The sequence below is a fragment of the Notechis scutatus genome, chromosome 10, assembly GCF_049901735.1.
Source record: "Notechis scutatus isolate UNSWTSFEM ecotype Mainland chromosome 10, rNotScu1.2, whole genome shotgun sequence".
NCBI classification, from domain to species: domain Eukaryota; kingdom Metazoa; phylum Chordata; class Lepidosauria; order Squamata; family Elapidae; genus Notechis; species Notechis scutatus.
Window position 1 is genome coordinate 12,434,141 of NC_142018.1, and position 25,721 is coordinate 12,459,861.

General features: G+C 41.8%; 1 protein-coding gene across 3 annotated transcripts in view; it reads right to left on the reverse strand.

Moving 5' to 3' along the window:
* MID2 (midline 2) overlaps positions 1-25,721 on the reverse strand; it is a 177,151-nt gene that overhangs the window by 129,974 nt on the left and 21,456 nt on the right. The gene's annotated exons all lie outside the window — the stretch shown is intronic.

The window sequence follows — 25,721 nt, forward strand, 5'->3', positions numbered from 1 at the left end:
GCCCAGTTGATAAAACAATGCTTCAAGAGCTTTCGTGGAAGGACAACAGGGTTGGAGCCAGCTTCACCACAGGAGGAAGACCATTTAAGTCTGTTTTTAAAATCAAGGCTTCATTTTCTCAAGAGGTGTTGCCATTCTCATCCGCCTTCTTTCAAACAAGACCAAACACGCCATAAGATTTTACACTCTGATAAGCATTCCACTCTTCCATGTTCATTGAGAGTGTGCAAGTGCTATCAGGGGAATTATGCACGCTGCTCCATTGTTACTGTCCACTTTATATAGCAATCTGCAGAAGCTTCCAATGGTGGTAGAGTGGAAGATCTAAAGAACAAGAAAGCAAATGCTAATTTCTATCTAAATGTTGGTGTTATTCCAAAATGAAGCTGACACTAAGTTTTATCATCATCATCATCTCACTTTAATGACCCCATAATCCCTTGCGGGTTGGAGTCTGGACAACTGAATGGAGCTGAGTGTTTGCTGGCTGGATGCCCTTCCTGTCTCCAATGCAGAGTTATATTCGGCAGATATATTCTCATTGTGCCCAGAAAGAGAAATATCTGCCTTCACCTAGGATTGAACTCATAGCCTTCTGATTGTGAGGCAAGCGCTTCCACCTCTAGGCCATCACACCACTCACCTTATACTAAGTTTATGCTGAAAGTAAATCCTATCTTTTTGCTTTTAAGGACACTTCATTGTCAGCTAAGACCTTATCAGCAAAGAGTTATGAGTTATTTCTAAGTCCCTTTCCAATTTTAGAATGAATTTTAGTATTAGTTTGAGTAGTAGCTGGTTGTTGTTGCTTTTTAAATAGCCAAACAGCTTTCCGTACTACAAAAGAGAAGCTTGCTAAATTCCCACCAAATGTTGTTTTCTTAAAGATTGCTCCTGATCTATAAGAGTCAAAAGGATCAGCCTTCCCTGTTTCAATTCTCTTTGTTTTGAGTTAATGCACCCAATGATACTTTAAATCAGAAGGAAATAACTTTTCTGGCTTATGCCCAGTTTCTAGAAAACATGTAATAGGTCACACATACAGTAGGATCCAGAAATATACCCAAAAAGTTTGGCAGAAATTAATTGAATTCCATTTGAATTAAATAGCAAAACTTGGCAATACAACTACTAATCCTGTAGTTAATTATTCTTCCATATTCAATGCTACAATTTGGTGGCAGCTTTTAAGAGGCAGCCGGCAAGGCTACAAATTGAGTATCTGAGATAGTATTGGCCTTTTTGTTAGATGTTTTACACCATCTTTATTATTTTTATAAATAAATCTAGGTGATGAACATGTCCAATACTCCTTCCTCCTCCTATTTTTCCCACAACAAGCCTATGAGGCAAGTTGGGCTGAGAGAGAAGGACTGGGACAGAGTTACCTAGCCAGTTTTCATGCTTAAGGTAGGTCTAGAACTCTGTTAACTATATTATATAATGCATTAGATAGGTAGGTAGGTAGGTAGGTAGGTAGGTAGGTAGGTAGGTAGGTGGATGGATGGATGGATGGATGGATGGATGGATGGATGGATAGGTAGATGGATAGGTAGATGGATAGATAGATAATGGATAGAGATAGATAGGTAGGTAGGTAGGTAGGTAGGTAGGTAGGTAGATAGATAGATAGATAGATGATAGATAGATAGATAGATAGATAGATAGATAGATAGATAGATAGATAGATAGATAGATAAAGAGATATAGTGTTATATATATATTATATAATGTATACAACATGTTATATATATTAGATAGGGACGCGGTGGCTCAGGGGCTAAGATGCGGAGCTTGTCTATCAGGAAGGTCAGCAGTTTGGTGGTTCGAATCCCTAGCGCCACGTAATGGAGTGACCTCCCATTACTTGTCCCAGCTTTTGCCAACCTGGCAGTTCGAAAGCACATAAAAATGCAAATAGAAAAATAGGGGCCCCTTTGGTGGGAAGGAAACAGTGTTCTGTGCACCTTCGGCATTTAGTCATGCCGGCCACATGACCACGGAGACGTCTTCGGACAGCGCTGGCTCTTCGGCTTTGTAATGGAGGTGAGCACCACCCCCTAGAGCCAGAAATGACTAGCACGGATGTGCAAGGAGGGAAACCTTTACCTTTAGAACTCACAGTCTCCTGGTGAATTGGTCCAGAGCCACCCAGCTGGCTTTCATGCATAAGGTGGGACTAGAATTCACTGTCTCCTAGTGATTGTCACAAAGTCACCCAAGCCAGCTTTCCGATTGATCCTCATTGCAATGTGATGTAAGTACCTTAATAGCAAAGAAACTTATATTTGCTATGCTTTAAATTCTAATAAGCCCCTGAATCCTAAAGGGAGATTTTTGTGGTGTACAATTATTATTGTGCAGCTATGCTCATGATTCATTTTTTTCCCCAGACAATGTTTAATGCAGGACTAGAACTCCCAGTCTCCTAGCTTCAAGCCTAGTGCCTTAATCACGTGACCAAACTGGCACTTTTTGACCTGGTTTAATCCTGTTGCCTTTGCCCATACCTGTCACCTGTTCTCCAAGCTGGGCCCTGCAGAGGAGTTGAATCAACATACCCAACATCCGCAGCCGGATTGGGAAACTCTGAAGCACCTAGATAAGGAACCTTCCCACAGCCGTCCAGATGAATTGAATAAGGAGAGGGGAGGCTTATGTGCAAATCCAATTTTATCCCTGCACCAGCCGATCACAAGAGTCGAAGTTAACGTGTGCCAGCCCTCAGCACTTAATGGCATGTTCTCAGACTCCATCAAAGTGCTACCCACAGCCAGGCAAACAATAAAACAGAGACTGTCCAAGGCCTTCGATCGAATAAAACCGTAACACGGAACGTCTTCAAATTTGTCACTGCGAGGCAGGATGATGCATTCTGCTCTACCAGGGACGCAAAGTCATAATGAATAGATTGAAGTCGGATTTGCACTCGGGGTGACGGGCAAAACAGGGTGGTGAACGACGCCTTCAATTGAGGAAGGAAACTGACCAGCTCAGCAAAACCCCGAGTTCATTTCTTCCACGGTGCCATTTCTGCAGAAGCCGACAACGAGGGGCGGTGGTTGGAAGCAAGCAAAGCAGAGAGAGGGAAAATCAAGAGGGCCATTTTCACACATAAACGTAACCAAGAATTTTAAGCCAAGCTGCTTCATGCGCTAGATCAGGGGTCCCCAAACTTGGCAACTTTAAGACTTGCTATGCTGGCTGAAGAATTCTGGGAGTTGAAGTCCACGAGTCTTAAAGTTGCCAAGTTTGGAGACCTCTGCACTAGATTAAGCCATAAAGATTTAAAATTATGAGTTTGGTGGTCCAAAAGGTTGGTGACTCCTGTTCTAGTCCAACCTTATGCTCAAGCAGGAACCCCAATATTATTTCAGACAAATGGTTGTCCAATTTCCTCCTAAACACCTCCAGTGTGTTTAACTTCTGAAGGTAAATTGTCCAACTTCTGAAGGCAAACCGTTCCATTCCTCCGATTATCTGTTCTTAACGCCATGATTATGTGGGCGTGTATTGAGATTTGGGTGAGGTTCTCAAATTGGCAGAAAATCATACCAATTTCCAGTGGTCATGGTGAGAGAATCTTCCAAAAGTGCCTGCCTCCTTCCTGACTTCCATGCTTCTTCTTTCCTAACTCTGCACAAGAAGCCAGGGTGTCCTAAATCTTCTTCAGTTGACGGGAGAGAGATGGCATGACAAGGGGCAAGGCCAATTTCTCACGGGCAAAGATGAAGTTGTAAACTTGATCCCAGGCGGCAGTCTATCATCCCGAAAGTGGATTGAAAGCTCTTCCGTCTTTCTCACCCAAACTGTGAGATGACAAGGACGGTTCCAACCTTTGCTCTCCCACCGTGATCCTTTCCAATTTGCAGATTTTTTTTAAAAAAAATAATGAATGGAAGGAATACCTTATCTAGGAACTTCCAAAGTAACATAATAAAAAAATATATCAACCATCTTACAAGATCTCAGAAATTTGTTTGCATAAGTAGGTGGGGAATGATGCAGAATAAACAAGGAAGCTGAAACAGGATATTGGCTTGTGACGTGTTGTAGGAGGCAAGAAAACACAAACTCTAGTGTAAAGGAGAGTTTCAGGTTACTGCTAACCAGAGCTAAGCTTGGTTGACTTGCTTCAAAACCTTAACTTCTAACCACCACCACCCCCCATGGCACCATTTGGCCCCACTTTTTTTTTTCACTTGTGCCATCAATTAAAAGAGAACAGCTCTCTTCTATTTGGGTAAAGGGGTAGTGTCTGCTTTAATACTCATCTCTTTATTTGCCCAGAGCAACAAAGCTTGAAACCAGCTGCCAGGAAAGCATCGACAGTATTGTAAACAATCTAACCAAATGGCCTCACAATCCCTGTTGTTAAGCTTGCTAATCTACAGGATCAAGGACCCAACTGCTCCGCTGTTGATAAAATGCAAACAAGCGCTTGTGAAAATGCAAACATCAACAACCACAAAGGCTGGGAAGAATTTGTGTTGTGCGGGTTTCTGGGTAGCTACAAAGCAGATCCGTGGTGGTACAGTGGTTAAAATGCAGTGTTGCAGGCTAATTCTGCTGGCTGCCAGCTGCCAGGATTTTGGCAATTCAATTTTCACTGGCGCAAGGTTAACTCAGCCTTCCCTCCTTCTTATTCTTATTGAAGAGCCATGGTGGTGCAATGGTTAAAATACAGTACTGCAGGCTATTTCTGCTGACTGCTGGCTGCTTGCAATTTGGCAGTTCGAATCTCACCAAGCTCAAGGTTGAGTCAGCCTTCCATCCTTCTGAGGTGGGTAAAATGAGGACCCAGATTATTGGGGGCAAGAAGCTGACTCTGTAAACTGCTTAGCGAGGGCTGTAAAGCACTGTAAAGCAGTATATAAGTCTAAGTGCTATTGCTAGTGCTATTAGGAGCCCTGATGGTGCAGTGGTTAGAATGCAGTATTGCAGGCTAACATTGCCCATAGCATGAAGTTCAATCCTGATGGGGAATGAGGTTGACTCAGCCTTCCATCCTTCAGAGGTGGGTAAAATGAGGACCCAGATTGTTGGGGATAATATGCTAACCCTGTAAACTGCTTAGAGAGGGCTGCAAAGCACCGTGAAGCAGTATATAAGTCTAAGTGCTATTGCTATCCTCCAGGTTCAAGGGGCAGAGATACCCAGTGCCCAATTTTCTTTCAGGAAAGCAAAATGTTTCTTCAAAAGGCAACCAAAGTTGGTTTCCTTGCCAAAGATGCACAGTTCCCGTTGTGCTAGATCTTTTCAACCTGGCCAAGTTTAGGATTCTTAAACTCCCATAATTCTTAAAAGTTTTTAAAGTGGCTAAAGTTGAGAAACATTGTGGTAGACCATTGTGGCATCCTTCTTACTTCTACAGCTCTTGTTGTGTTGTTTAATTATTTGGCCCTCCGAGAGCCGCTGTGAAGGCTGCTAGTGACATCACAACCTTACCGGTATAGTCCTCATGGCCACACCCGAGCCCAAAATTTATGTTGCTAAGTGAGAAATTTGTGAAATGAGCTTTGCTCCACTGTGTGACTTTTCTTGTCACATTTGTTAAGTGAATCGCTGTAGTTGTTAACTTAGTAACATGGTTGTTAAGTGAATCTGATTTCCCCATTGACTTTGCTTGTTCAGAATGTCACAAAAGGAAATGCTGCAACCATCATAAGTGTGAGCCAGTTGTCAAGCATCTTAATGTAAATTACATGACCATGGGGATGTTGCACACTGTCATGCCCCTGTCAGAATCTGATTCGGAGGGGGAGGCCGAGCAGCTGACAGGGAATGGGAGTGTGGCTCCATTGGCTGTGGAAGAAACTGGGGAAAGGCTGTTCTTGGGAGAGTTTTTTCTCCAGTCGAAGGTAACCTGGACATTGGGGGCAAAGTTGGAGGTACTAAAAGGACTCTGCTTACTTATGTAACTGTGTTGCCTTTGTGCCGGGCCCCGGGTCATCACACACATTTATTTTTCACATAAGTGTGAAAAATGGTTGTAAGTCACTTTTTTCAGTGCCATTGTAACTTTCGGTCACTAGGTGAACTGCTGTAAGTTGGGGACTACCTATACTACAGTGAGCAGAGCCAACATTTTTAGTTCATTGGAAAGAGGACATGTTTAAGGGACCAAAGGTGATCTTATAAGCTTTTGTGTTTTTTTCCCTTTAACAGATGATAAGAAGGACTAGGGGTGTCATAATAGCAGTGTTTCAATCTCTCAGGGGCTTCCCCAAAGAAGAGGGAGTCAAGCTATTCTCCAAAGCACCTGAGGGCAGGACAAGAAGCAATGGGTGGAAACTAATCAAGGAGAGAAGCAACTTAGAACTAAGAAGAAATTTCATGACAGTTAGAACAATTAATCAGTGGAACAACTTGCCTCCAAAAATTGTGAATGCTCCAACACTGGAAGTTTTGAAGAAGAGATTGGACAACTCTTTGTCTGAAATGGTATAGGATTTCCTGCCTAAGCAGGGGGGTGGACTAGAAGACCTCCAAGGTCCCTTCCAACTATTCTATTCCATTCCATTCTATTCTATTCCAAATTCCATTCCATTCCATTTCATACCATACCATACCATACCATACCATACCATACACCATACCATTATTCTACTCTACTCTACTCTACTCTACTCTACGCTACGCTACGCTACGCTACGCTACTCTACTCTCCACTCTACTCCACTCTCCACTCCTCCACTCCACTCCACTCAACTCCATTATTCTGTTCTATTCTATTCTATTCTATTCTATTCTATTCTATTCTAAAACTGCAAATACGGACCACGTTCGGTTAATAGGAGAAGTTTGGGTTAAAACCAGAAATGCTTTCCTTTTAATAACCGGTGGGTACAGCAGTTCAAGAGCAATTAGTTAAGATCAATAGTTTGTTTATTTTGAGTATTCATGTCCTGCTCTTTGAAGGAAGCTGAAATAATTCTGCCAAGGCAGCTTACAGGCATTACAAAAAAAGCTAAACTAAAACATCTTGTTCCAGTAAAACTGGAACACTAAAACAGCAGTCTAAAAAAACCAGCACACAGCTCAACACGTTCATACAAAAAAAACAATTTAAATGATTAGAAAGGCAGGGGCTGGGAGGGGAGGAGAACAATGTAAACCTCACTGCCATATAAACTACTAAAATAATCAAAAGCTCCTTGAGCTATCTCAATGGCAAGCTGCATGAGAAAAAAAAATGGGTTTTTCAAGTCCGTATTTAAACGTCATGCAAAAGGGAAGAATTCTTTGCAAAAGGAGCCATAGATGAGAAGGTTCTTTCTTTAATCTTCTCCAATATAATGGATTTTAAAATCAAGTCTATAAATATCATTTCAGAGGTTAAGGCCTGGGCATGGTGATACAGGTGCTACTTCGAATAATTCAGATTTTTTTTTCTAGATATCTAAATGCCAAATTTAGTCATAACGTAATAATCAACCAGAGTTCACCTGCATTTTTTAAAAAAATGCTAAGAGCAAAGTAGAGAGCCAGTTAGTATTGTGGTTAAGGCATTGGACTAAAAACTGGGAAACTGGGAGTTCTAGTCCTGCCTTAGGCACAAAACCAGCTGGGTGACTTTGGGCTAGTTATTTTCTCTAGGAAAGAGAAAAAAGAAAAACACTTCTGGAAAACCTTGCCAAGAAAACTAAAGGGACTTGTCCAGTCTGAGAACACAGAGGGCTGGACTAGAAGACCTCCAAGGTCCCTTCCAGCTCATTCCTTTCCCTTTCTTTCCTTTCCTTTCCCAATTTCACATTCCATTCCATTCCTAATTCATATTGTATTCCATTCCATTCCTTTGCTTTCCTAATTCATATTCTATTCTATTCCATTCTATTCCTGATTCATATTGTATTCCTAATTCATATTCTATTCCATTCCATTCCTGATTCATATTGTATTCCTAATTCATATTCTATTCCATTCCTTTCCTAATTCATATTCTATTCCATTCCATTATATTCCTGATTCATATTGTATTCCTAATTCATATTCTATTCCTTTGCTTTCCTAATTCATATTCTATTCTATTCCATTCTATTCCTGATTCATATTGTATTCCTAATTCATATTCTATTCCATTCCTTTCCTAATTCATATTCTATTCTATTCCATTCCATTCCTGATTCATATTGTATTCCTAATTCATATTCTATTCCATTCCATTCCTAATTCATATTCTATTCCATTCCATTCCTGATTCATATTGTATTCCTAATTCATATTCTATTCTATTCCATTCCATTCCTGATTCATATTGTATTCCTAATTCATATTCTATTCCATTCCATTCCTGATTCATATTGTATTCCTAATTCATATTCTATTCCATTCCTTTCCTAATTCATATTCTATTCCATTCCATTCTATTCCTGATTCATATTGTATTCCTAATTCATATTCTATTCCTTTGCTTTCCTAATTCATATTCTATTCTATTCCATTCTATTCCTGATTCATATTGTATTCCTAATTCATATTCTATTCCATTCCATTCCTGATTCATATTGTATTCCTGATTCATATTGTATTCCATTCCTTTCCTAATTCATATTCTATTCCATTCCATTATATTCCTGATTCATATTGTATTCCTAATTCATATTCTATTCCTTTGCTTTCCTAATTCATATTCTATTCTATTCCATTCTATTCCTGATTCATATTGTATTCCTAATTCATATTCTATTCCATTCCTTTCCTAATTCATATTCTATTCTATTCCATTCCATTCCTGATTCATATTGTATTCCTAATTCATATTCTATTCCATTCCATTCCTGATTCATATTGTATTCCTAATTCATATTCTATTCCATTCCATTCCTAATTCATATTCTATTCCATTCCATTCCTGATTCATATTGTATTCCTAATTCATATTCTATTCTATTCCATTCCATTCCTGATTCATATTGTATTCCTAATTCATATTCTATTCCATTCCATTCCTGATTCATATTGTATTCCTAATTCATATTCTATTCCATTCCTTTCCTAATTCATATTCTATTCCATTCCATTATATTCCTGATTCATATTGTATTCCTAATTCATATTCTATTCCTTTGCTTTCCTAATTCATATTCTATTCTATTCCATTCTATTCCTGATTCATATTGTATTCCTAATTCATATTCTATTCCATTCCATTCCAGATTCAAATTGTATTCCTAATTCATATTCTATTCCTTTGCTTTCCTAATTCATATTCTATTCTATTCCATTCTATTCCTGATTCATATTGTATTCCTAATTCATATTCTATTCCATTCCATTCCTGATTCATATTGTATTCCTAATTCATATTCTATTCCATTCCATTCCTGATTCATATTGTATTCCTAATTCATATTCTATTCCATTCCATTCCTAATTCATATTCTATTCCATTCCATTCCTGATTCATATTGTATTCTAATTCATATTCTATTCTATTCCATTCCATTCCTGATTCATATTGTATTCCTAATTCATATTCTATTCCATTCCATTCCTGATTCATATTGTATTCCTAATTCATATTGTATTCCATTCCTTTCCTAATTCATATTCTATTCCATTCCATTATATTCCTGATTCATATTGTATTCCTAATTCATATTCTATTCCTTTGCTTTCCTAATTCATATTCTATTCTATTCCATTCTATTCCTGATTCATATTGTATTCCTAATTCATATTCTATTCCATTCCATTCCTGATTCATATTGTATTCCTAATTCATATTCTATTCCATTCCATTCCTGATTCATATTGTATTCCTAATTCATATTCTATTCCATTCCTTTCCTAATTCATATTCTATTCTATTCCATTATATTCCTGATTCATATTGTATTCCTAATTCATATTCTATTCCATTCCTTTCCTAATTAATATTCTATTCTATTCCATTCCATTCCTGATTCATATTGTATTCCTAATTCATATTCTATTCCATTCCATTCTATTCCTGATTCATATTGTATTCCTAATTCATATTCTATTCCTTTGCTTTCCTAATTCATATTCTATTCTATTCCATTCTATTCCTGATTCATATTGTATTCCTAATTCATATTCTATTCCATTCCTTTCCTAATTCATATTCTATTCTATTCCATTCCATTCCTGATTCATATTGTATTCCTAATTCATATTCTATTCCATTCCATTCCAGATTCAAATTGTATTCCTAATTCATATTCTATTCCTTTGCTTTCCTAATTCATATTCTATTCTATTCCATTCTATTCCTGATTCATATTGTATTCCTAATTCATATTCTATTCCATTCCATTCCTGATTCATATTGTATTCCTAATTCATATTCTATTCCATTCCTTTCCTTTCCTAATTTATATTCTTTTCTATTCCATTCCATTCCTAATTCATATTGTATTCCTTCTATTCCATTCCTTTGCTAATTCATATTGTATTCCTAATCCATATTCTATTCCATTCCATTCCTGATTCATATTGTATTCCTAATTCATATTCTATTCCATTCCTAATTCATATTGTATTCCTTCTATTCCATTCCTTTGCTAATTCATATTGTATTCCTAATCCATATTCTATTCTATTCTACTGTACTCTATTCTAACCCAAGACCCGAACAAGTATGAGACCTGTCTGTTTCCCTCATGCAACTGCTGAGGGCCAGGAAAAATCAGCTAAAAGGCAGCAAAGGCAGCTTGGAATGGGACTGCAGTGAGCTGGTGTCCTGCATTAGCTCTTCCGGTGCATTAGCTCTTCCAGCCCCGTTAGTCCTAGAAAGGCTTCTCCAAACTGCAGGAGTTGAGCAAGGGCTGGGGAAGCAGAGAAGCCCTCCAAGGGATAGCTCTCGGGCAGGGATACTCACAAACCGGCTGTGCCCCACCTAGAAAGCAGCAACAGGGCGTGCTTTCATTCCAAGCTCTCCTTTGATGCCGACTTTGATGTTGGCCATTGATGCCGCATGCAGAATAGCTGATTAGATTAAAATCTGCTCTGTTGACAGTAATTAATTCCCTGTATATCAAAACGATAAAATATTTAATAAGTCTTACAAGGCTGGGACATGTGCAAGACGCAGCAGAGATCGACTACGGCAGAAGCCTGATGGGGGAAAGCGTCTTAAAAGTTACAACAGAGAGGAGAAGCGAAGACAGGCAACTTGGAGACAGGTGGACATCAACTCTCAGAATTCTGGGAATTGAAGTCCACACAGCTTAAAATTGCCAAGGTTGAGAGCCACTGTTCTAAAACAGGGGTCACCAACCTTTTGGACCTCAGGGACCACCAAACTCATAATTTTAAATCCCGCAGCTCAGAGACCAAGGGAAAATCCCCCAAAAAAGTCTGCAGGAAAATTCCCCATCCCGTTTTCCTACCGATTGATCATTCTTTATTTGGGACTGCAGGATACTGTCACCAGCTCCGTTCTCAGGGGGGAGAGAGAGGAGGGGAGGGAGGGAAGGAGGGAGAGAGAGAGAGAGAGAGAGAGAGAGAGAGAGAGAGAGAGAGAGAGAGAGAGAGAGAGAGAGAGAGAGAGAGAGAGAGAGAGAGAGAGAGAGAGAGACTTTTGGCTTTGTGCAAGGAAAGCAGCAGAAGCTGCAGAAGTCTTTCTTTCTCTCCCCCAAACTTTGCCAGAAATGAGTCTTTGTGAGACTTGTCACGCCAGTGCAGCCTCTTGGAGCAGGAGCCCTTGTAGGGCCCCAAAGATTCATTTCTGGTGGAGTTTGGGGGAGAGAAAGAAATACTTTTGCTGCTTTCCTTGCATGCAGCCAAAAGCAGAAGAAAGAAGCGAAAAGAAGCAGCCCGGTGGCCAGGCAAGTCGCATGGGGCAAGTGGGGCAAGTTCCCCCCCTTGCCCTTTCCCCCTCCCCTCACTACCTCATGTTGTTTGCAATGCAAGCGACACAAGCCTTGTGTTCCCAGGGGCCATATGGGCGGCACAGCCTTCTGTTCCCACGTAGCCTGGATTAATTGCTTTGGGGGGTGCTTTGGGGGTGACATTTCCCTGTGGACCACCAAAATTTTCCCATGGACCACCAGTGGTCCCCAGCCCACTGGTTGGCGACCACTGCTCTAAAATATAATATCATTTTCTTATGGTGTAAACACCATAAGGTGTTTACGTCTTCTTACTCACAAGCACATTTTTCGTGCATATCTCATCAATGCACATTTATTGCTTTGGAGACCTGCCGTAACAGGATAGCTGTGTTCCAGCTTGCCTATCGATTGGAGAAGTGCAGTACATTCTGATTCCAAAAACAGAAATATACTTCTGTGGCAGCCTAACCAGCGGGTTCAACAAACGAGCTGCATATGACTGTAAGAGGGAAAGTAGGCAGTGCTGGAGAGCGGAGTTAAACATGTCATCAGTTTAGAGTCCTTGCGTTGCCGCAAGAGACCCAAGTCCAGCCGCTCTTGAATTCTATTGGCCTTTATCTAGCAAAAATTTAGTGCTGGCGTTACTTGACTAGATTCTTGTGTATAGGCTGTAATAATAAATCTTCCGTGCTTGAACTTCATGACTTGCCTTTAGGAGTTGTGGATGCTCCGTCACTGGAGGTTTTTTAGGAAAAGATTGGACTAACATTTGTCTGAAATGGTGTAGGGTCTTCTGCCTGAGCAAAGGGTTGGACTAGAACAGGGGTCCCCAACCGCCGGTCCGGACCGGTACTGGTCCGCGGAACAAGTCTTACCGGGCCGCTGGTTGCTGGGCGCCGCCATCTTTTTGGTAAAAGTGCTTCCGGTGAGCTTTTCCGGTAGAAAGCTCACCGGAAGCACTTTCATCAAAAAGATGGCGGCATAAAGCTCGGTGAGCTTTTCCGGTAGAAAGCCATTTCTACCCAAAAAGCTCACCGAAAGGCTGGTGCCGCCATCTTTTCGTCAAAAGATGGCGGCGCCCAGTTGATGCCGGTACCGGGTCGCGGCGCCCAGCTGATGCTGGTACCGGGCCACGGCATCAAAAAGGTTGGGGATCACTGGACTAGAAGATCTCCAAGGTCCCTTCTAACTATGTTATTCTGTCATTACCGCAGCTCAGGTACAAGACTCCTTATCCAGGTTGTTGGGGCAATATGCTGACTCTGTAAACTGCTTAGAAAGGCCTGCAAAGCACTGTGAAGCAGTATATAACTTTAAGTGCTACTGCTATTGCTACCCACAAATAAAAGTTAGCCTCCTCCATTTATTCATTAGATCACCATTTTAATCCTTGGCATCTGCAGCGAAGGCTGAAAAGACCTTCTTAAAATTTGGTGAATCCCAGCTGGTCTCAAGATAGCATAAAATGATGGAGCAAGAGTTCGGCTTGATAAAGGACAACTTTCAAAGTATTACTGTAGTTCACAAGTGGAACTCTGCTATTCTGAACTTAACACATGATTTTTGCGCCTGATAATGACCCTTCAAAGAAGGCATCCCCCATATGTCCAAGTTTGGTGCTGCCTGGATGCTAGTTTACCCAGTCCAGGATTTCTGAACTAATTTACTTTACTTTGTCATTGCACCACATACAACAAAATTAAATGCCATCTTCATTGTACATTGTAACTATAAAAATAAAACACAAACACACATCCTTCGCATTCTACACAATTGAACTGAAAACCCCTGATACTGCATTCATATTGCACTATACAGTAGAATTCAATAGAATGACTGCCCTGGGATAGAAGCTGTTTTTCAGCCTGTCCTTGTTTCTATTGTCCTGGACCATCTGCCAGATGGTAATAGTTCAAAAACAAGGGTTCCCAGGATGAGATGGATCTTTGAGACTGTTTTGGACTTTCTTAAGGCAGCAGGAGCTATAAAGCTCTTCCAAAGAGGGAAGAGGGCAACCAATGATCTTCTGGGCAATGACATTAACCCTCTGGAGCACTTTCCTATTTGCCCCTATGCAATTGGCAAACGATACAGAGGTGCAGTAAGTTAAGATACTCTCTATGGTGCAGCGGTAGAAGGTCACCAGCAGTTTTCATTCAGTTGTTGTTTCCTGAGAAGTCTCAGGTAGTATAATCTCTGCTGGGCCCTTTTGACCAGGGCTGCAATGTGAGCACCCCCAGGTCAGGTCCTCTTTTATGAATCACCCAGCTGCCTGGCCACCCTTCCAAGGCAGCAACAATTTCAACCTTCCAACCTTTCACCACTCCAGGCCTTTTCCATGACCTCACCAATCTGATTCTCTAGATGGGAAAAAAATATGGGACAGAGACTGCTCAGTTGAAGGCAATGAATGCCGATACTGTTTCACTCCAGACAATAAACACTTCGCAGCTTTGGGCAGGAAAAGCTCGCCAAAACACACAACCAAGAAAATAATAAACATTTATCAGTATCTCCCAGAACAGAAAGCAGACTGCCGGTCATGACAATTCAGGGTAAACGTTGCTTAGTCTGCTTCTAAATTTTCCATTCCCTCTCAACCTTTCCCCAGGGATCTGTCGGAGGGCTTTGTACATTTTGAAACACGGCTCTGACAGCTGATCGGCAATGTTTTTCCTCTCCTTATGGCTCTTTCCTCATTTGCATCCTTTTGCAAATAAAAGAATCCTGCTTCCTGCATTCTTGAGCTTTGCTTACATGTCTGGCCTGAGAATTCATTTTCCGCTTTGTGGTGCCCGCTGCCCTTTGCTGTGAGCAACCAGGGACCTTACGCAACTCATCTTATTTTGCTGTATCCCGTGTCTGCAAACATAACCAGCCTGCCTTCCATGGAGGACCTATATACTGCACGAGTCAAAAAGAGGGCTGTGAAAATATCTACAGACCCCTCGCATCTTGGACATAAATTATTTCAACTTCTACCTCTTTCCTATTCCCTATCTCCTTCTATTTATGACTATAACATTGCTTGTATCTTTATGATTATATTGTTTTATTTAGTTTCCTAATCTGATTTTGATTGCTCATTTAGTATCCTTTGACTATCATTGTTATGATTCTTGATGAATGTCTTTTTATGTACACTGAGAGCTTACACACCAAAGACAAATTCCTTGTATGTCCAATCACACTTGGCCAATAAAGAATTCTATTCTATATAATAATACCAGCCCGACTTAAGAGAATAGCTGCAACAAAGTCTTAGATGAGGAATATGAAATGCTTTGAACTAGCTCTGGGGTTATCTGAAACCTACAAATCTTCCTTCTTTTGCCATCCCCCAACAATTCTACAATCCTAATCTATTTATTCATTACTAAATTTATATAATACCCATCTTGCTGTCTGGGGACACTCTAGGTGGCTTACTGTTAAATAAAAATAGTATTTGTTAAAAAGAGGTTCAATTTCCTGACAATCAGAACAATTAATCAGTGGAACAGTTTGTCTCCAGAAGTTGTGGATGCTCTTAAAGAAGAGGTTGGAAAACTATTTGTCTGGATTGCTTTAGGAAAGGGGTGTCAAACCCGATTTCATTGAGGGCCACACCAGGGTTGTTTTTGATCTCGGGGGGGCTGGGGTGAATTGCCCAGCTCAACTTCACTCATGTCATGGGGCACATCTGGTGGCCTGAGCACTGCACCAGCGAAAACGGGTTCCCAAGCTCTGTTTTCGGCTGCAACAGCTTCCAGCAACCCTCTGCCAGTGAAAACAGGCTCCAAGCTCCGTTTTCAGCTGCAACAGCTTCCAGCAACCCTTCTGCCAGTGAAAACAGGCTCCCAAGCTCTGTTTTCAGACGTGACGGCTTCCAGCAACCCTCTGCCAGTGAAAACAGGCTCCCAAGCTCTGTTTTCAGCCGTGACGGCTTCCAGCAACCCTCTGCCAGTGAAAACAGGCTCCCAAGCTCTGTTTTCAGCCGTGACGGCTTCCAGCAACCCTCTGCCAGTGAAAACAGGCTCCCAAGCTCTGTTTTCAGCCGTGACGGCTTCCAGCAACCCTTTGCCAGTGAAAACAGAGCACTGCAGGGCCATGCATGGCTCTCCCAAATTCCATTTTCAGTGGCAGAGGTATTGCGGGCCGGTCCTTTACAGTTTCCAGGGTGGCCTCATGGGCCAAATCTAAGCACCCCGTGGGCCAGATCTGCCCCACGGGCCTTGAGTTTGACACCCCTGGTATAGGGTGTCCTGCTTAAGCCTGGGGTTGCAGTGCCGGTATAATTTTCAATTTTCACTAAATGAAAACTTGCCTCAAAGGTGCTTTTTCAAAAGGCCACTGGACTTCTTTTTCCCTCCTTTTGAAGATGTTATGAGCCATGGTGGCGCAGTGGTTAGAGTGCAGTACTGCAGGCTACTTCTGCTGACTGACTGCAATTTGGCAGTTCAAATCTCACCAGGTTCAAGGTTGATTCAGCCTCCCATCCTTCCGAGGTGGGTCAAATGAGGGCCCAGATTGTTGGAGAAAATGGGCTGACTCTGTAAACTGCTTAGAGAGGGCTGTAAAGCACTGTGAAGCTTTATATAAATCTAAGGGCTATGGCTATTTTTTCCCTTCCTTCCTTCCTTCCATCCATCCATCCATCCTAACCAGCTCAAGGTTGACTCAGCCTTCCATCCTTCCAAGTTTGGTAAAATGAGGACCCAGATTGTTGGGCACAATAGGCTGACTCTGTAAAACTGCTTAGAAAGGGCTGTAAAAGCACTGTAAAGCAGTATATAAATCTAAGTGCTATTGCTATTGCTTCTCATTCAAGAAGCTTCTTCAGTTCAGAACTGGAGAAGCTTCTTGGATGAGAAGTAAGACATCTTCAAGGAAAAACAAAATCCAAATGCCTTTTGAAAAAGCACCATGACTTAGATGACTGAGAATCTGCATATACATAGATGAAAAATTGTAAGTCAAGGACTACTTGTATAAGAAATCGAGGTGTGTGTGTGTGTGTGTGTGTGTGCATGGCACACAGATCTTAAATCTGAGTGCAAATATGGATATTTGCAAGCATATTTGGCAAATTTCTGTGTAGATGTCTCAACTTGCTTGAAGCTACACTTCACAAAAGGGTGGAACCAAGACCAAAGAATGTTATTAATTAAAGGTTCCAGCCTAAAATTAACTCCCTTGTAAAAATAAGGTACACAGCATCGTTTGTCAACGCATTTCAAAAGATTTCCATGCAAGGGTCAATTACAATAAATTTGTATTAATTCAATCTTTTCATCAAGATCAATCGGAGGTGGGGTAACTTTTTCAGAGGCCGCTCCCTGAAACGGAAGGGCTGTTCCAGGAGGGTAATGAACATTGCTTTTATTTACATTTAATTAAAACCAAATATAGTTATTAATATTTCCCTCCGGTCATATGCTTATTTGTTTTCTCCATCTGCCACATTAAAACCTGCAATTCCATGGCAGCTGTGTCCAAAGTTCTCAAGAGCTTCTAATGAAGAAAGAAACAAAAAACTAAAGCTTTTCAGAAGTCCTAACGCTATAAATCCCAGCAGCCACAACCAACATGACCAGTGGCCCATAGGTGACAGAAGAACAGAGTTGGAAGAGACCTTGGAGGTCTTCTAGTCCGCCCCCCTGCTTAGGCAGGAAACCCTACACCACTTCAAACAAATGGTTGTCCAATCTCTTCTTAAAACCTTCCAATATTGGAGGATCCACAACTTCTGGAAACAGTTTCTTCCACTGGTTCATTGTTCTAACTATCAGAAAATTTCTCTTTAGTTCTAGGTTGCTTCTCTCCTTGGTTAGTTTCCATCCATTGCTTCTTGTCCTACTTTCAGGTGCTTTGCAGAATAGGTTAGTAGTATAGAATAGAGCTGGAAGGGACCTTGGAGCAATGGTGGGATTCAATTTTTTTTACTACCGGTTCTCTGGGCGTGGCTTGGTGGGCATGGCAGGGGAAGGATACTGTAAAATCTCCAGTCACAGGTGGTCTTTGCCGGTTCTCCGAACGACCCAAAATTTCCGCTACCGGTTCTCCAGAACTGGCCAGAACCTGCTGAATACCACCTCTGCCTTAGAGGTCTTCTAGTAACCTTAATCCTATACCATTTCAGACAAGTGACTGTACCGTCCCTTCCTAAATATCTCCAGTGATGAAGCACCCAGGATTTCTGAAGGCAAGCTGTTCCACTGGTTAATTGTTCTCACTATTAGGAAATTTCTCCTTAATTCCAGCTTGCTTCTGGATGACTTCCTCTTCTTTATGGCAACCCCTGAGATATTGGAACACTGCTATCATGTCAGCCCTAGTCCTTCTTTTCACTAGACTAGACATACTCCAATTCCTGCAACCTCTGGAGGGGGTAGAAGAACAGGCAACATTGAAGACTTCACAGTATTTTTGATAATCATTGCCAAAAGGCTGGGCGACATGAGACATGCTTAGGTACATGAGAGCTGTAGTCCAAAATTCCTTGGTCAGTGATGGCTCTATTCACTTGCATTTTTTTAAAAGACTGTTAAGCCAAAGGTAAGAGCACCAAAGTCACAACATTTCAGGACAAACCGTGATTGCTCATTTAGGGTTTTATTTCATAGCATTTTTGCATTGAAACTGAAGGGAAAAAATAGCCAGTTATTCCCATCCCTTTTACCTAAATCCAAAGAAAGCTATCTCTAAGACAGTGTTTCTCAACATTGGCCACTTCAAGATGACAGGAGTTCAACTCCCAGAATTCTCCATGACTGGCTAGAGAATTCTGGGAATTGAAGGCCACGTCTTCAGGTTGCCAAGTTTGAGAAACACCATCCTAAGACCGTGAGGAGGTGAAGGAAAGCAAGGGAGGAAGAAGACTGCAAAGAAGACATTATAGTAGGGGAGCTGTGTTAACCTACTATGCTTTTCATCTAAGGAGGAGCTAAAGTTAAGGTCAGAAAGGAGATCTTTTTTTATCTCCAACATGCTTTTTCCAGTAGGGCAGAGGTATCCATCCTTGGCAACTTTAAGATATATGGACATCAATTCTAAGAATTCCCTAGCCAGCCATGCTGGCCATGTAGGCACCAAGCCTACTACTTGAAGCAGAAGGACTTCCCCATTCTGGACCACTAACATTTATTGGTGCTCCTCTCTGAAATGATACTTCTTTTTATCCCCACTGAGTTTTTAAATTCAGTCATGATATCATTCCCCATTCCTCAGACGTAGTCATAAGCAGCATCCCTGGCCAGTTGCTTTGATCCCAAGAGGTCAACCAGTCAATCTTCTTCTTCTTGAATTTGAATGCCCTCAATTTTACACAGACTTAAAAGCCAGTTTTCCTGACTTGTTTGCAAATAAATCACGATAACTAGAATCCTCAGTCGTTAAATCACTCAGGCCCTTGAAGATGAATGATACAAATTAGATCAGGAACAGCAATTAACAAAAATGCAATTGAAATAAGGGGGCTAAAAATCAATTGTTAAAAGAATTATGATGAGGCAAAGCCATAAATGCAAGGCCATTATCAAGAGACAAGGCTCCAACTGTCTCTCTTTCCATTTCTATGAAATATGCATGAAGCACGTGATAAGGTAACCAAGGTTTTCTTGAAAGGCTGACAGGCATTTCAAACAAACCAAAGTTGGAGCACAACAACAAAGTACAACGCCATGAAAAACAACACACACAAGTCAGTCAAAACAAAGTCTAGGAGGAAGGCTTGGAAAAACTTTCCCCTAAAGAGGAATGAAAATAAGAAAGAGTGGACTCATCACTTTCAACAATTAAAACTGGGCAGGGAAACTATTCAGAGAATCAGTGGTTTCTGCACCTGGCAATTTTTATTTATTTGTATCCTGCCTTTATTATTTTACAAATAACTCAAGGGGGCGAACATATCCAACACACCTTCCTCCTTCTTTTCTCCCACAACAACAACCCAGTTGTGGTGAGTGAGTGAGTGAGTGAGAGAGAGTGAGAGAGAGTGAGAGAGAGAGAGAGAGAGAGAGAGAGAGAGACTGGCTCAAAGACACCCAACTGGCTTTCATAGCCAAAGGAGGAACTACAACTGTCTTGTGGTAACTGGCCCAAAGTCACCCAGTTGGCTTTCATGGCTAAGGCAGGACTTGAACATGGGTTTCTTGATTTCTAGTCTGGTGCCTTAAGCACTAGATCAAGGGTCTCCAAACTTGGCAAGTTTAAGACTTGTGGACTTCAACTCCCAGAATTCCTGAGCTAACATGACTGGAAGAGGAATTCTGGGATTTGAAGTCTACACATCTTAAAGCTGTCAAGTTTGAAGACCCCTGCACTAGACCAAGGATTTCTGTTTTGACCCAAACCTTGTTCCAAGGAAACCAACACGAAACAGAGGTAACAGCAAAACCTTTTAATAAGTCTTTACGAATTCCGTTCCTTCACTGTTAAAAGGCTGTTTCAAACTAATTGTCTCTGATAAGAATGAGCCTTGCCAAGGTTGTGCGAGGCTGCCAAGAACACTAGATAAAGTTGCCAAGAAATACTTCAAACACAAAGAGTCTCCAAATATCAACCAAGATAATCTGAATGTCCACAAGGCTTGAGTGCAAAAACTACTTTGCTTCCTGCAAAGAACTCCAGTTTCTCAGCTGGCTTTTAGTTCTTAAGGGAGGGGCCATTATCTTGCAGCCTTACTCCCGAGTCGCCCGTGCTGCTGCAGTTGCTCTTTCCTTTGAGCAGCCATGCATGCACATGCACTGGGCACAGACTCCTCGGGGACCTCTTCATCCCTGCTGCCAGCCTCCACAATCTCCAAAGGCAGCACTCCACTCCCTGATGGTCCTGGCCCCATCCTTGCATCACACACAGGCCCCTCATCTGAGTCCTCGCTCTCCAAGACCTCAGCCGTCCACACCTGCTGCCTGTGAACCACAACAGGTCTCCAAACTTGGCAAGTTTGAAACTTGCAGACTTCAACTCCCAGAATTCCTCAGAGAGCCATGCTGGCTAGGGGATTCTGGGAACTACACAAGTCTTCAGTTTGCCAACTTTGAACACCCCTACAACTAGACCAAACTGGTGATTTTAATGAATATTTCTTTAGCAACAATGGTTACCTTTGACGTTTTGCTGAGCCATAACATGATTTGATTGGCTTTGATTTAACACGAAGCATTAACTCAATCAAATGTGGCTTCTGCAACAAACCGGAGTTTAAAGAAATAAGGGCTTAATCTTTAGGAAATGCAAAGAGGTGGGATCCATGATCAACATTAAGGTTGCCCTTCCTCAGTCCAATCCAGATGATAACAGAATAAGAGTTGGAAGGGACCTTGGAGGTCTTCTAATCCAACCCCCTGGTCTATCAGGAAACCTTATACCATTTCAGATAAATGGTTGTTCAATCTCTTCTTACAAACTTCCAGTGTTGGAGCATCCATAACTTCTGGAGGCAAGTTGTCCCACTGGTTAATTGTTCTTACTATTGAGAAATTTCTCCTTAATTCTAGGTTGCTTCTCTCCTTGATGAGTTTCCACTCATTGCTTCTTGTCCTGCCTTCAAGTACTTTGGAGAATGGCTTGACTCCCGCTTCTCTGGGGAAGCCCCTTAGAGATTGGAATGCTGATAGGGTACCAAGTCCCACTGCTCTTGGCCAATGACCCAGCTGGAGATAGGTGTTGTAGTCCAAGCCATCTGGAGATCATATCCATCTCGCATATGCTACGGTGCATACAACATATTTCATGGATGGAAGCTCTCATGCTGGTGAGACAAAATACTTGTCAACGTGGCTTGATACTAGGCAAATTCGTTTAGTTTTAATCCTATTTATTTTGCACATTTTTTACAAGCCCTGTTTCTATGACCTATTTTATACCTATTTTACTCGCTCGGTATTGAATGTTATACGTCTATAATTTGAAGGTGCTTCTGACATAAATATAGGAAGATCTGGAGATCATCAGAGTAAGAAAGTTTAAGAAAGGAACTCCAAGTCCTGGGCCTATTGCCAAATGGCCACGTTTAAGCCACAGGTTTGCAGAGTGAGAAAAAAATGCTGAAAGAAAAGCAATCTGTAGGATTCACACACAAACACACAGACCCACTGCCCTGGAGAATGGCTCCCCAGCCCTCCTATCGCTGCCAGCTGGCCAGGAAACACAACTTTTTATGACTGTCTTCCTGATCATTTTTACATCAACCATTTGTCAGGAAAGCCAGAGGAACAGAAGGCAGCTCCCAAAGCTGCTTCTGAACAAAAGGGGGAAAAAATTGCCCTATAAACAGATGGGTAAATCATCCAGAAGCCTGCCCAGATGCTGGGTGAGGAACAATGTCATAAAAACCATAAGCCTGAACGGGTAAAATCGAAAGGCGAATTGTTTGTTTACTTGGAATACAAGACGCCGTTTCCTGGAAGGTCCCAATGGATGGTCAGGAAGCAGCCCAGAAGACATGACCTGCTGACCTGATCTCAGATCCAGGATGATGGAGTCCACCTTTAACAGATTAACAAAGTTGGAAGGGACCTTGTAGGTCATCTAGTCCAAGCCCCACCCAAGCAGGAGACCCTACACCGGGAGTCTTCAAACTTGACCGCTTTAAGACTTGTGGACTTCAACTCCCAGAATTCCTCCTCCAGTCATGTTAGCTCAGGAGTTCTGGGAGTTGAAGTTCCCAAGGTTGAAGACCTTTGCCCTACACTATTTCTGACAGATGGGAGTCCAATCTCTTCTTGAAAGCCTCCAAGCGATGAAGCTCCCACAACTACCGAAGGCAACTTCTGGTCAATTGCTCTCACTGTCAGAAAATTTCTCCTTATTTCCAGGTTGAAATTTCTTGTTCAGTTTCCATCCATTATGCCTTGTCTGGCCTTCAGGGGCCTTGGAAAACAGCTTGACCTCTTCCTCTCTGTGTTCCTGAATCTTTCTAATAAGGAACCATCTCATTCCTTAGAGAAGCTGCTCAGTTAACTGGGGTGTTTCATTCTGCCCTTTGTCTTGTTCTAAATCAGGGGTGTCCAACCTTAGAATATTTAACCAGTAGAATGACTTGCTTTCCAAAATTCTAGGTGCTCCAACCCTGGTTTTTAAGAAGAGGTTAGACAACTATTTGTCTGAAATGGTATAGGATTTCCTGCCTAAGCAGGGGTTGGACTGAAAGACCTCCAAGGTCCCTGTTATTCTGATATTCTTGGCAACTTTTAAGACCTGTGGAGTTCAACTCCCAGAATTCCCCGGCCAGCCAGTCACCTCTCCATTCTCCATGCTGGTGAGAGAATTCTGGGAACTAAAGTCTATAACCTTTGACTTTAACCTTAGACTGTCTACTATTGACCTCACCCCTTTCCTAAGGGGTCTGTAGGGGATGTGCATAAGCGCACCAATGTGCCTACTGTCCCTGTCCTATTGTTTCTTTTATTTCTTTTATTTTTCTTATATGTATCCATAACTATGTTTTTACTTATACCTATTATCTTGTAAGCAATTGACAAAAAATAAATAAAATAAAATAAATAAATAAATAAAATAAAGTCCACAGGTCTTAAAAGTGGCCAAGGCTGGACAACCCTGTTCTAAAACTTTCCCTGGAAATCACAGACCCCATTCACAGAACACGTTACAACATCACAGTCTGAGCAACCAGCCAGGCATGATTTATTCAATAAACCATGATTAAACAACCCATAGCTTAATGTGGATTGCTTCTAGACTAGATCCAACCAAGACCCATACTTGGCTTGATGCAAAGGTAAAACCAATCTGGGAAGAAGAGGAAAATTCAAGCATAATACTCAATCTACACGAGTCGGAGAGATAAAAAAATAAAAATAAATGATAGCCGCCATCTTGGCAATTTGATATCCTCTCCCCTCTCAGATGGGCCCGCTGGGATATCAAATAAAACCCAAAATTATCTATCTTGGTCCAAGCTAATCAAGAGAACACAGCAATCCATGGACCAGCACAAAATTCATTCTTGGGCTTTGGTACTTAAATATTCTGCAGTGGTCGGATTCAAAAAATTTTATTACCAGTTCCATGGGTGTGGCTTGATGGGCATGGCATGGGAAGGATACTGCAAAATCTCCATTCCCTCCCCACCCCACTAACCTGCTTTCCAGCTCCATTCTCCTGTGCAGGGCAACCAAAGAAGACCCCGCCGATCAGCTGGGACTCAATGGGAGGCGGAGAATAGATGTGGGCAGGGCCAGTCAGAGGTGGTATTTGCCGGTTCTCCGAACTACTCAAAATTTCCTCTACCGGTGTTCTCCAGAACTGGTCAGAACCTGCTGAATACCACCTCTGGTTCTGCTAAAAGAAAGCAGCAAAAACTACACAGCTGGGTCCAGCTGTGTAGTTTTTGCTGCTTTCTTTTAGCAGAACCAGAGGTGGTACTCTTAAAGAAGTGCCCCATATCTCTCTCCAACCCTGTTCAGCAAAAAAAAGGAGCATATAATGGATGTCTTTGGCAAGCGACATTAATGCCTGGACAATCACCTCCCCATTAATGATTTTGCAGTAAATCCAAGACAGGGCACCTAATGGATCGCCACCCCTTTTAACTCTCTGCCTCAAAGTGCTTTTTTTGACTTCTGCTGCCTGTCTTGCAAAAAAAGAGAGAGAGAGAGAACTGTTTTGTTCTGCTCTGTTTTAAGCAAAATTATTTGTTTTAGAGGAAAATATTTAATGAGTTCCACTGTTCAAGGGTCATTCCTGGCGCTGAAGATGTTACTTAGGCAATGAAACATCTGCACAGCAAACAACCAATCTTAGAGAACACCAAGGACTCCATAATCTGTCCTTCCTTCCCTTCCCTCCCTCCCTCCCTCCACCGTTCCTTCCCTCTCTCTCTTCCTTCCTACCTTTCTCATTTCCTCCCACTTCCCTCCTACTTCCCTTACTTCTTCCTTCCTTCCCTTCCCCCCTTCTCTTCTCCTTTTATTGTTCCTCCCTCCCTCCTCCCCTCCCTCCCTTCCTTCTGTCTCTCTTCCTTCCTCCCCTCCTTCCTATCTACCTTATCTCCTCCCATTTCCCTCCTTACTTCTTCCTTTCTTCTCTTTCCCTTCCCTTCTCCTTTCTTTACTGTTCCTCTCTCCCTCCTTCCTTCCCTTCCTCCCTCCCTTCCTTCCCTCTCTCTTCCTTCCTCCCCTCCTTCCTAACTACCTTCCTATTTCCTCCCATTTCTCTCCTTCCTCCCTTACTTCTTCCTTTCTTCTCTTCCCTTCCCTCCTTCTCCTTTCTTTACTGTCCCTCCCTCCCTCCCTCCTTCCCTTCCTCCCTCCCTCCCTTCTTTCCCTCTCTCTTCCTTCCTCCCCTCCTTCCTATCTACCTTCCTATTTCCTCCCATTTCCCTCCTTCCTCCCTTACCTCTTCCTTTCTTCTTTTCTCCTTCCCTCCTCCTCTTTTCCTTACTGTTCCTCTCTCCCTCCTTCCTTCCTCCCTTCCCTTCCTTCTTTCCTTCCTTTCTTCCTTTTCTTTCTCTATTTAGAAGTCTGTGTGTGAAGAAGGGACATGGGGCTAATGCTCTTGTAGGAAAAAATCAGATTTATGTTAGTCTACAGTAGCAAAAAAATCCGGAAGAATTTGGCGGTACCTTTTCCGACTTAGAAATATTATTAAAAGGCATCTGATGAACTGAGTTGCAGCCAAGGAATGCTTGTGCCTTTTAATAAAAAAAAAAAAAAAACCCTTAGTTGGAAAAGATGCTACCAGACGCCTCCTAAGATTAATGCTCTGTCCACTCCTGACTTCGTTGTTTAAATGCTCCAGTGGTTTATCAGCAGGGATCAAGATTACTCTGAGGCTATGGCTTCAAGAAAGGCAGAAGGAAATTAAGTTGTTACTTTTTTTTTTTCTTTTTTGTCTAACCCTGTCTCTGGAAAATCACAAGCACCCCTGGCACAGCTCATTTCTGCAACACTGCTGGAAAAGACAGTTCTTGGAAAA